Source organism: Toxorhynchites rutilus, chromosome 3 (assembly GCF_029784135.1).
Source record: "Toxorhynchites rutilus septentrionalis strain SRP chromosome 3, ASM2978413v1, whole genome shotgun sequence".
Taxonomy (NCBI): domain Eukaryota; kingdom Metazoa; phylum Arthropoda; class Insecta; order Diptera; family Culicidae; genus Toxorhynchites; species Toxorhynchites rutilus.
In genome coordinates, this window is record NC_073746.1 from 293,083,074 (window position 1) to 293,096,265 (window position 13,192).

The 13,192-nt window shown below is 37.6% G+C and overlaps 1 protein-coding gene across 4 annotated transcripts in view; it reads right to left on the reverse strand.

Annotated features, from left to right (window-relative positions):
* Positions 1-13,192, reverse strand: part of LOC129774891 (uncharacterized) — a 531,717-nt gene that overhangs the window by 334,552 nt on the left and 183,973 nt on the right. For all 4 annotated transcript variants that reach the window (XM_055778944.1, XM_055778941.1, XM_055778943.1 and 1 more), the window contains one exon: positions 2,351-2,405. The gene's annotated coding sequence lies outside the window, so the exon portion shown is untranslated. The remainder of the gene's footprint in view (positions 1-2,350; positions 2,406-13,192) is intronic.

The window sequence follows — 13,192 nt, forward strand, 5'->3', positions numbered from 1 at the left end:
GATGGAAAGATCGTTAGCTAATTCCGACACCGAATGTTTTCTCGGTGAAGTTGAGCTATGGAAAAGCGTTGCCCTGATGGATTGCTTTTTTCATCGGCGAGTATTTGCTTTGTTTTGTGTGCCGAAAACCGCCCGGGTGGTATGCAAACAGGTGAACAAATAGCTCTCTGGCGGAATCTGGGCATCTGAAGCTGTGGGTCTGTGAGAAAAATGACGAATATTCGAAGTGCTCTTTCGTACGAATTCAAACTATTGAAACTATTTAATCTTCGTCGCCAGGGGTTAGGGAACGCTGAACATGCCTATTGTAATTATAAACTTTGCCTGCGAATAGCGATCACCTTCCGCCGCATCGTACCAACGTTTGTTTCCGAACATTTTCCGCTGCTAGTCACGTTCGATAAATACCAAATTTGCCGCTTATCTTGTGGGCTTTAAACTGCACATGAATATAGGTCCCAAGTGCCAACGTGAAGTTCGGTACATTAACGTGGCACAGTGATGGCACAGGGATGGCTCCACTATCATCCATTCGAGACCGCGTGAATCGAAACGGGGAGGGCTTTTCTGAGTACTCGGAACCTTTCAAGCAGCTTCAAGAAATCGGAGCATCTCGCTTGGGTAACCCCGAGCGGATTCGTTTCTTCGGAATCCGAAATTGCGTAAATGCAACCGCCATTTCGTTAGAGTCCTATCACTTACTACGGTATTCGCGGTGGGAGTTCTTCCACCCCCCAGGTAATGATGTTTGGATAATTGCTCTTCCCCGGGCTCGGCTCGGTTCGAAATGGAATATGTCAGGAACAGTTTGCACGAACAAAGGCAACTATACAGTAGAACAGCATCGACGGGGGGTGGGGCCAGGGGTTAAAGTTAATTAAAAATTCCTTCCAGCGAAAGATATTCGGTTCATGTGTTATTTGTAGCGATACAACCCGAGAGCAAACTCAAAGATGGTGATGGCGGTGACGCGGCAGAATGAATTTGGGTTGGATGAAAGTGCCATGTGAACGGTGTTCCTGGGAATGTACGCAACACAGCAATTGTGGCAACGAGCGAAGGCAAATTATTTCAGACGTCATTTAAGTGCTGAATATTCATGCTGTTCAAACAGGATACAGGGTGGAGTGAAGTTTGGCAATTCATTATACACAGTGGCAAAGGCTGGTACTGTTTGGGGTTAGAATGTTCATCTGGCAATGATAATTTAGGGAAGGAATACGATTAGGAATAATTCTGCTCCAACGATATTTATTTAAGTGCATGTTAGCTTTCCATACCCAAATATTGAGCAACAGTAAGGGTAAAACTTGAATATTTCAGCCAGATCTCAACTAAAATTTAATAATTACAGAGTCATCACAATGGATATCGGAAAAAACTGATTATTTTTAGACAAGGCATAAGATTTGCTTGTGTGGGTAAAACTTCGAAAACATATTTGGTGTAAGTGCATCACGAATTATCTCCTGGCCGTCAGACACTTTGGCTAATGCTGCAAAGGTAATGTGAAGAATTTCATAATTTATAAAATATGTTTCTTTAGTCGTCTAATACACTTTTAAATCACCACCAGAGCAGCATCAGAAAATTACTTGGTTAAATTCTAACTTCATTCGTTGCCACTTGCATTTCAAAGGAATATCTGATGGAATATGGAACTGCAACTGATCCAATATGAATGCCTTAATGAAGGAAAAATAATTAATTTCCTTAACTCTACCAAGAGCAGTAATGGGCGGAACGTCACTCCACAATCCCGGAGTGGAAGCAGTACTGGGGAAAAGAGAAAGATAAAAAATGACCAAACGAAACCGGAAGCATCCACCCTTAGGATGAGACGTGATCATCACCGAGGCGCCGACCCCTTTCCGGGGAGATAGAATTCTATTTCCGCAGCACAAGATTGCGTCAAATGGAAACCCTAGTTTCCCCCTAGTATCTGGGCGAATGTTTTATGCAAACCAAGTCATCATTTGATTGCTGCGTAACGAGATTACACTAATCCGAGACGTTGTCCACAAGACCAAAGAGGGGGCAGGGCAACCAAAACTGGTCCATCGTCAATGCACCCATTCATGGGACGGACACAGAGAAGTCCCAAGAAGTAGCCGGGATAATGAATACTTCAAAGACGACAGCAGACGCTATGCTGCTTCAAAAGAGACGCATTCAGCTCAATTTATGCTCATGAAGAGAAATGTTTGAAATTGCTCACAATGGCTCTATTCACAGATCCGAGCCACAATTATGCTTTCAGTGATTCATTCATTGATATGAGAAAACGTAGCGGTTTAGTTATCAAACTCAATTCGATAGTGTCCGTGCCTTCGGAATGTTCAGTACATACCAGGAAGCGTTCTCTTCACGGAGCGTGATGCCGACGGTCCATTTTCACTGTGAACCTGGAATGAAAAGTAGAAAACAAGACATTGTTATCGATGATGAGCTTAACAACTGGAGCAAAACTGTTCACTCTGATTGGGACAAACTTGAGCCCTCGGTTCGTTTCTGTGGTGTGAAATTAGCATTCGTCGGAGCGCGAGCGAATGAATTAACATTTCTGCAAATAAATTAAATATGCTAATCGCTACAAGAATAAGGCAGCTACGATTGTACAAACGATGAGCATTGGAGTTGAGTAAACAAGCTAGCGGTTTTCTATATGAAGAGCAAAATATTAATTTTCCTAATAGTACCGCTACAAAAAAAAAACATTTAAAAGTAGCAAACCTAGTGACGAAATCATGCGGCGAATAGTTTGAAAATAAAAGACTTAGTTCAATGTACGAAATTTGACTAATCATAATAATTAAAGTTTATCATACGACGCTTCCATCAATTATCTCATGTCACAAAATCAATTTCATAATTTTGAATATTGTCATGAAAGGGTTGACATCTAGCCGAAAACCGTGAACAATTCAGAAATTTTGTGCAGTTCCATCGGGTCCAAATTGTGAGGCGCCATTACATATGTATGATACCAGACATATATCGTATTAGAATCTCTGGTTTGTTTGTTTTCTATATTTTTTTTTCCTCAAGCGGCAGTTTGAATCGAAGTAAATATATTTGACCATTACGTTCCTTTTTGATAATATAGTAAGTATTATCCGTGGAAGATCTGTTTCCTGGTTTGATATATTAGGCTGTCAAAAAAGTCCTGCGGTATTTTTTTTGAATTTTCATTTGTTCATAAAATTTGTTACAATCATCTGTTTTAAGTCAAATATATGCCGTTTTGTTCGATGACTTGTTCCCAACGAGATGCCAACTTCATAATACCCCTGTTATAGAAGCTCGCTTCCTTATTGGCAAAAAACTCGGATAGCCACAGGCCTCTTTTGTGGCTAACTTCTGACTACCTAGCTCGTTCGCCATGGACAAAAACAGGTGGTAGTCACTTTGTGCAAGGTCCGGACTATACGGCGGATGCAAAAGAACCTCCCATCCGAGCTCCCGGAGCTTCTGGCGCGTCACCAAAGAAGTGTGTGGCCTGGCGTTGTCCTGATGGAAGACAATCCGGCCTCTGTTTATCAAAGATGGCCTCTTCTTCATGAGTGCTACTTTCAAGCGGTCCAGTTGTTGGCAGTACAGGTCTGAATTGAGCGTTTGGCCATAGGGAAGCAGCTCATAATAGATTATTCCTTGACAATCCCACCAAACACACAGCAGAACCTTAATGGCCGTTAATGAGGGCTTGGCCACCGTCTGAGCCGCTTCAGCGGGCTTCGACCACGACCGTTTGCGCTTCACGTTGTCGTAAGTGACCCACTATTCATCGCCAGTCACCATCCGCTTCAGAAACGGGTCGATTTTGTTGCGATTCAGCAGCGATTCACATGCGTCGATACGGTCAAAGATGTTTTTTGCGTCAACGTGTGTGGCACCCATACATCAAGCTTCTTTGTGAATCCAAGCTTCTTCAAATGGTTAATAACGGTTTGATGACTTATCCCCAGCTCTTGGCCGATGCTACGGCTGCTACTATGCCGGTCTTTCTCGGCTAATTCAGCGATTTTGTCGCAATTTTCGACGACAGGCCTTCCGGAGCGTGGCGCATCTTCAACGGCCTCTACACCAGAACGAAAACGTTGAAACCATCGTTGTGCGGTGGAAATGGAAACTGTATCGGGTCCATAAACTGCACAAATTTTATTGGCAGCTTGAGATGCATTTTTGCCTTTGTCATAGTAGTACTGTAAAATATGTCGGATTTTCTCTTTATTTTGCTCCATATTTGCGACACTATAACTCACGAACGACTTAACCAAACAAAACACTGTCAAGGACTATATTATAAAAATACCTTTCCAACAAGCTATAGTATGACTCGATACAATGAATACAACTAGAGCTACGCACTTACAACGACACCTCGCGGAAATACCGCAGGACTTTTTTGACAGCCTAATATAACGATTCGTAAATTTCAAATTAACTATCCAATCGATCAAATTTTCTTCTGAATGGAAATATTATGGCTAAAAGTTTTTGGATATATTTTTCAATAATTATTTACTCATCAATATAGATTAAGTTCCATCAAAAGTTGTTCCTTACAATGAAAATTGAAAGGGTTGCGTCCATGTCACAAACGCATGACCACGTAGGACTACGAACTCAATGCCAACGAGAACAATCACAGATATTCAAGAATGAGACACTTGAGTGTCAATGCCACCATGACAACAATTCGCAGAAAAAATTCAAATTCAAATGAATCACAAGTTACAGGGGGCACACAAACACAAACTTCTGCATAACTCGAGAACTGATCAAGCACAATTTGGGATGTGAAGATTTTTGGGTATGAGAAATGTTTCTATGAAGGTATAACACTCGGAAAACTCTGAAGGAAAAAGAGAAAATTCGGAAAATTAAATTCCCAGGTGTTCTAGAATTACATAGTGACAAGTGCAGTTAGTCCATTTGATGTTTGCGCTAGCGAAATTGATTTTTGTTCGAAACTGGAAATGGATTTTAATGTGATGAAACGCACTCCTATATCTTCTTCTATCTATACCAATAAAAAATATCGCCGAATGTATAGATAAGAGCAGAACTAGGGGAAGAAATTATCCGATTTAGGACAGTCTCTATTCTATCATATTTTCTGTATAAAAAAATTATTCCATGTAGCGAAGAAACATGTTATTTGCAAGTGGTTGAAAAATCTTGAACGAGAATTGTGTCTGAAAATAATCTGATCTTATAATGATGAGTTTTGTTAAATTCAACGGGGTCGATAAGAAGATCAATCAATGAAGAGTTCTGCGATTGGACCCATGAACTTGCTCATAGTAAGATAACGTGAATGTTTGAAGCTATTGATAACGAAAAACAAATTTTGGGCGGGACGGAGTTTGACGGGTCGGCTAGTACTTTATATTACATCTCCAATACTCCGGAAAACACATCTAACCATGGAAACAATCTACAAATTATGTTATGCTGCACCTTTTGCAGAACGGCAACAGAAAATCCCATTTGTGTGGTGGTGGCGGCGACGACAGCAACCGATGCGGAACAAATTATCACCTTCAGTTTTCCATCGAAGAACACAGCGCTTACCACTGGAAAATAATTTCTTCACATCCGGAATAAAAAGCAATTCCCATTGATACCACCTTCAACCCGGAAACAATGCTCGAATTCACCAAAATGAAATGATCGATCAGAAAAAGTCACCAATAGAAACGAAAACTCTCTTAATCACTCTAAATCACACAAGCTTTCTTCCTCTATTCTCACATCAATAAAATCAATTCGCTTAATTTTGATATTACTTTAGAACGCAATGGATTTATTTAAATAATTCTTCAGTGGGATGGCCCTGGGAAGGCCCTATAGTTTGTGTGGTTTTTTTTGGAAACAGCTGAATATTGTTAATTTATGAATTATTTTTGTTCTCGTGAGATCAATACATCGTGACCGGAAAAAATCGCGAACGAAATAAAAGCAAAAGAAATAACCGCAGAGAAAAAACGTAATGTCACAACAACCTACTAGAAATATTCTGACGCGGATATTACAAAATGGGTATAAATGCCACACGCAGAAAAGCATAATTTTTACTATAAATTTATTTTTCCGAAATGAAATTTATTCAGAGATCAATGTAATGGGGGCGGAGTTCCCATTTAACGAGGATAAGGAATCGAGGCGCGATCCGAGCTGGCTGCCGACCCGCCGTCGGAAGAGGCGGTCTCTCGCAAGCAAACCTGTGTTCCACTGATTACCCAGTTAGTTTGAAACATAGGATACTATCCTTTAATAAGGTCCGATCTTTAGCGAGCGTCGGAAGGCATATGTTTGGCTGGTTTATTTTTGTTTTGAAATATATCATTCATTGCAATTCTATTGTACCTGTCTATTGTACCATGAACTGAAGAAATTTCCACACTTATAAGTATTTTAGTTTGGACATTTAACTATTTTAGGAAATGTTAGGCTAATAAAAACATTGCGCTTTTTTGTGTGTGGCATTTACAGGTCGGACTCGATTATATACCAACTCTATTATATATGATTCGATTACATATAATTTTAGACTCGATTATATACAGTTTGAGCAAAACATTTATTTAAATATTTCAAATATGGCTCATTTCAAGAAAAAAAAGTATTATTTATATGCTAATGGGAAAGTTAATATACAGCCATGCCATGCCAAACCGACATATTGGTTCTCAGATTTTCGTGGAAAGTGGTTATTTTGTTCTTTATCACAAAACATTAGACCCGTATTTTTGATTTTTTCGTTGGGGTCACCATTTCCATTTTAGAGTAGTTCGAAAAATCAATTATTCCACTTTTTCCCAAAAATGACTTTAAAAAAAAATTTTGAACCACTGAATCGTCTGAGATGATCGACATATCAAAATGAAGCTAGTAGGATAACCTTTTATTAAAAAAATATTGGATTTTGGATTTGGGTTTCGTGATGATTGATTGTAGTCGTTTTTTGTTCTTTTCATGGCTTTGGACTAGAGGGCCCAATATTTTTTTATATTTTTTCTTGAAGGCTGAGGAGTATTACGTATATCTCGAAATCAGAGATGCTATTTTTTTCGTTTTTAAGATATGATTTTCCAAAGTTAATCGATGGTTGGAAAAACAATTTTTTTACCTTTTTTTCCAATACAAAAATTCATAACTTCTTAACTACTGGACCCGAAGCTTATGAGTTAGTTTTCTTTGAAAAAATATGACTTTTGGGAAAAAGTTTTGATTTCCGTTTTTGTAGTTATTGATTGAGTCAGTTTTTCATAGTTTTCTAGGTTAAAGACAGAGGGCGCCATATTTTTTTATATTTGTTTCTGGAAAGCTGATTTTGAATTTTTTACATAACATATCTCGATATCAGAGATGCAATTTTTTTCGTTTTTGAGATATGATTTTTAAAATTTTACAAGTCTTAGTCTTAGCAAGTCTTCCCACACGTGTGATATTTTTTCAAAGAAGGTTAGTTGGCTTCAGTTTGATATGTCGATAATCTAAATCGGTTCAGTAGTTCAAATGTTATGATTTTTTTTAAAGTAATTTTTGGATAAAAGGGGAAAAATTATTTTTTGGACCACCGATTAACTTTGAAAAATAATATCTCAAAAACTACAAAAAAAATGGCTAGCTCATTGGCTTCAATTTGATATGTCGATCATCTAAATCGGTTCACTGATTCAAAAATTATGAATTTAAAAAAAAAGTCATTTTTGAGAAAAAGTGAAAAAAAAAGAATTTCGGATCACCCTAAAATGGAAATGGCCACCCTAACGAAAAAATAAAGAAATATGGATCTCATATTTGGCAATAAAGAACAAAACTACCACTTTTTATGGAAATCTGAGAACCACTATATCGGTTTGGCATCGAATGGTTGTATATATGTATATGCAATTTGAACAATTAAGAAAAAAAATTATATTCCACTAGCTGACCCGGCAAACTTCGTCCCGCCCAACATTTGTTTTTTGTTATCAATACCTTCAAACAATCACGTTTTCTTACTATGAGCAAGTTCATGGGTCCAATCGCAGAACTCTTCATTGATTGATCTTCTAATCGACCCCGTTGAATTTACCTTTTACTATAAAATTCTTAGTATTTCTAACAAAACTCATCATTATAATATCAGATTATTTTCGGACACCATTCTCGTTCAAGATTTTTCAACCACTTACAAATAACATGTTTCTCCGTTACATGGAATGAATGTTTTATACAGAAAAAATGATAGAATGAAGACAGCTCTAAATCGGACAATTCCTTCCTCGAGTTCTGCTCTTATCAACACCATCGGCGATACTTCTCTATTGGTATAGATAGAAGAATATAGAAGAAATATAGGAGCGCGTTTCATCACATTAAAACCCACTTCCAGTTTCGAACAAAGATCAATTTCGTTATCGCAAACATCAAATGGACTACAGCACTGTCACTATGTAATTGTAGAACATATGGGAATTTAATTTTCCGAATTTTCCCTTTTTCATTCAGAGTTTTCCGAAGATTTTCAATTGTCGTGTTTAGTTGGAATATTTCTGGTTGAAATATGTGTAATATTTTTAGGGGACCCCCTTTCCATTCCAGAGGAGAGAGGGGTGTCATACCATCATACCAACGTTCACCCACCCTCAGAAAGGTGGGAGGAGTGTTGAACCACTTTAGAAATGTTTCTTGTCCCCTAAAACCGCATCCTTCAGTTTGCTTGATTGGTTCTTGAATTATGCAGAAATTTGTCTTTCATTTGTATGGCAGCTCCCCCTTAGAGAGAGGGGTGGAGTGTCTAACCACCGTAAAAACATTTATTGCACCCTAAAACCTTCACATGCCAAATTTGGTTTCATTTGCATGATTAATTCTCGAGTAATGCAGACATATGTGTTTCATTTGTATGGCAGACCCCCCCCCCCCTTAGAGAGGGGGGTGGAGAGTCTAACCATCATAGAAACTTGGTTTCATTTGCTTGATTAATTCTCGTGTAATGCAGAAATTTGTGTTTCATTTGTATGGCAGCCCCCCTAGAAGGGAGAGGAGTATCCAACCACCGTAAAAACATTTGTTGCACCCTTAAACCTCCACATGCCAAATTTGATTTCATTTGCTTGATTAATTCTCGAGTAATACAGAAATTTGTGTTTCATTTGTATGGCAGCCAAATAATGGCCTTGGGAAAATTGTTTGTTGTATGAACTGAACTGAAGTCGTAAGCGTAAGAGTTGTAGTGGCAGAAAGAATTCGGAACCATTGATTATTAATCCTTTTTTTTCAATAGTTAACTGTTGAACAAAAAAGACGGGTCGGGAATCTTTCGCAGAACGAGGACAAAAAATCCGAAATCGAATGTGAGGGAGATAATCATAACAATCGCACTGGATCGAATTTTCACATTTAGCTATCAATCGGATCTTTTCATCCGTTTCTGGCACAAATTTGTAGAAATTTAAAAATCGAAAAGTCCCTCAATAAGACCAAAAACACTTCTCAATTCGGACAAGTCTTCCCCGGAAATAATAATTACAAAAATCAATTTACTTCTTGTTACTGTTATTTTGAATATCACTTTAGAATGCATCGAACTGTTAACCCTCATGTACTCGCGCGCAAAATCGTAGCTCGTAATGTCTCTGTAATATTGCTATTGCGTATTTTTAGGCGTTAAAAATATAATAACGACGCCGGCTACGTCCTTACAGTCACCAGGGGAAGGGAAGGAATGTTAGTATGATAATCGCCAACCGAAGGCAAGAAGGGTCGCCTCTATAGCGTGGTTTCCTAGTGATTATCATGGAAGGAATAGTTGTTAGTGGGAAACGGAAAGAATCAGGATTCACCGAGGTAAGTGATGTGTTTATATAAACGTGAACTATCGACCACTCAACAAAACGAAATTCTGAAAATTTCGTATCTCAACACGCGGCTATAATTAAAAAAAAAAATTGAATGAAAAATCTCCAGAAAATATTTTTTCTTTAATTTCATTTAAACAATCTAAATGACTATTAAATCAGCCACCTCATTGATTCTCGGTCTGTTAAACCTTAAGCGCGAGTATAGAAGGGTTAATATGCCTTTTAGTGAAAGATTCGGTGGTCCTAAAAAGCGCCAATGGATTCATTCTTGTTCTTGCGAGAACAAACTGGCCACATGTCGAAATTTGTGTCGTTATTTTACCAATACACACTTCTAGACACACTGAATGCAGATAATTTTGAATCAGTAATATCACTGTATCGATTACACGAAAGCGATGGGTGACGGTTGTCCGCTGAACGGCAGGAAAATTGAAACTCGTTAGCTGCTACTGCTATCCGCTGCTGACAATATTATTGGTGGTGCTGTTTCTGATGATGATATTGGTGGTCCTGTTGAAACGGTGGCCTCAGTATATGAACTCTGCTTCGCGGTTAGGGAATGAATGATCGGTTTGGAAAGTTACCGAGAAATTAATTCGATTAGACTGGCGATAGAACCACAAAGGGGTTGGGCTTACTATGCAATCTTCAACATAAGTATTCGAATTGTGTTCGACTTTTACTCTTGTTGCCTGTTGCAAAAATATATGTGTTGATATAAGTTTATCTCAAAAAAATATAATTTGCTTTATTGTGATATACGGTGGACGCAAAAAATATCCGCCCCCATTTGAAATCAAAGTATTCCAATGTAAGAAGTGTTTTCAAACTTTTTAGTATTCCAGTCAATGCTACGCAAGAGTATTTACCATTTTATAAATAAAAAAAATATTATACCATTATTTATACCATTTACCATGTCAATACAGTTGATTTATTTTTGCTTTGCTCCAACACCTTCGGAGCTTTGTTGAGAATATACCAAAGCGTTGTCAGATGGTTATCGAGGCCAAAGGAGGCCATATCGACTGTTAATTATTTGTTTTTTTTTTTGAATAAACCAGGAAGTGGATTCTAGTGTCATACCCTAGAAGTATCATTTTAGAAAAAAACCTTTTTTTGTTTTTTCCAAAAAATAAATCAACGATACTGAAATGGTAAAATGATCTACTAATTAACTACTTTTACGTAGTATTGACTGGAATACAGGAATGTTTGAAAAAACTTTTAATATTGAAACACTTTGATTTGAAGGGGGTGCATTTTTTGCGACCATCAGTGAAGACGTGTAAAAATATTCCCTATCAATTAATGCAAACATTGTTGCAATCTATTATCTATTTTATTATTTAACTAGCTGACCCGGCAAACTTCGTCCCGCCCAAATTTTGTTTTTTTTTTTGTTATCAATACTTTCATACATTCACGTTTTCTTACTATGAGCAAGTCCATGAGTCCAATCACAGAACTGTTCATTGATTGATCTTCTTATCGACCCCGATGAATTTTCCTTTTACTATAAAATTCTTAGTATTTCTAATAAAACTCATCATTATAATATCAGATTATTTTTAGACATAATTCTCGTTCAAGATTTTCCAACCATTTGTAAATAACATATTTCTCCGTTACATGGAATAAATGTTTTATACAGAAAATATGATAGAATAAGGCAGCCCTAAGCCAGAAAATTCATTCCTCGAAATCAACACTTCCGGCGATCCTTTTTTTGTATAGATAGAAAAATATATAGGAGTGCGTTTCATCACATTAAAATCGATTCCCAGTTTCTAACAAAGATCAATTTCGTTAGCGCATACATTAAATGAACTAACAGAAATTGTCTCTGTGTAATTGTAGAACATATGGGAATTTATTTTTCCGAATTTTCCGTTTTTCCTTGAGAGTTTTCCGACAATTTCCAATTGTCATGTTTGGTTGGAATATTTTTTGTTGTGTAATATTTTTATGGGATCCCCTCTCCATTCCAGATGAGGGAGGGGTGTCATACCAGCATAGAAACATTTCTCATACCCTAAAACCCTCACATCTCAAATTGTGCTTGATTAGTTCTCGAGTTATGCAGAAGTTTATGCTTCGTTTGTATGGCAGCCCCCCTTAGGGAGCGGGAGGAGTGTTTAACCATAGAAACATTTATTGCCCCCTAAAACCTCCACATGCTAAATTTGGTTCTATTTGCTTGATTAATTCTCGAGTAATGCAGAAATTTGAGTTTCTTTTGTATGGCAGCCTCCCCTTTGAGAGGGAGGTGGAGAGTCTAACCATCATAGAAACATTTATTGCACCATGAATCCTCCATATGCCTAATTTCGTTTCATTTGCTTGATCAATTCCCGAGTAATGTAGAAATTTGTGTTTAATTTGTATGGCAGCCCCCCTTAGAGAGGGGGGAGGGGTTTCAAACTATCACGAAAACCTTCCCCGGCTCCAAAAACCCCTACATACCAATTTTCATGTTGATCGGTTCAGTAGTTTCCGAGTCTATAAGAATCAGAGAGACAGACAGACAGACAGAAAGAAATCCATTTTTATATATATAAATTATTTAAATAATTAGTTTTTTTATTTAATTATCTATTTATAAGCGTTTGGGATCTTTCATTACGGACAACGTGTTCTCTGTTTAGATTATGATTTTAACAGTAAAATACAGAAAACATACCTACTTTATTCGATAGTTTGTTTCCTTGTTTACTACCTTCAATGTTTATGTGTTAATCTAAAAAATTGCTGGATAAATTTCCCGCACAATATATATGTATATTTTAATTAATAAAGGGTATTTCAATACAAAAGTAGACCGATAGGGACAGCAAACGATGCCATATTTTTTCCACCTCTCTTGACATTTCTCTTCAGTAAGGTTTGCCATTTCATAATGGAATGATATACGATCTAACAACGAGTCGAGATTATTAAAATTTACTACCAAAATTAGGAGTCAATGGCTTCAACTTTAAGAGCGCTACGTCCAATTTATGACCGTCATAATCGTCCTGCCAGATCAACAATTGAGCGTCTAGTGGAAAAATTTGAATCCACAGGCACAGTACAAAATGTTCCCCTGCCAGTGAGACAAAGTAGTGCCCGTAGTGTCAAGAATATTGCTGCCGCTAGCGCATCAATTGAGGAAGACCCAAATCAGTCTCTCACAAGTCGTTCTCAAGCGTTGGACATCTCTGTGACGTCGTTGTGGCGAATTTTGCAAACATATCTTGGCCTACATCCTTACAAGATCAAATTGACGCAAGAACTGAAGCCGCATGACCACCAGAAGCGTCGTATGTTCGCGAATTGGGCTGAGCAACAAC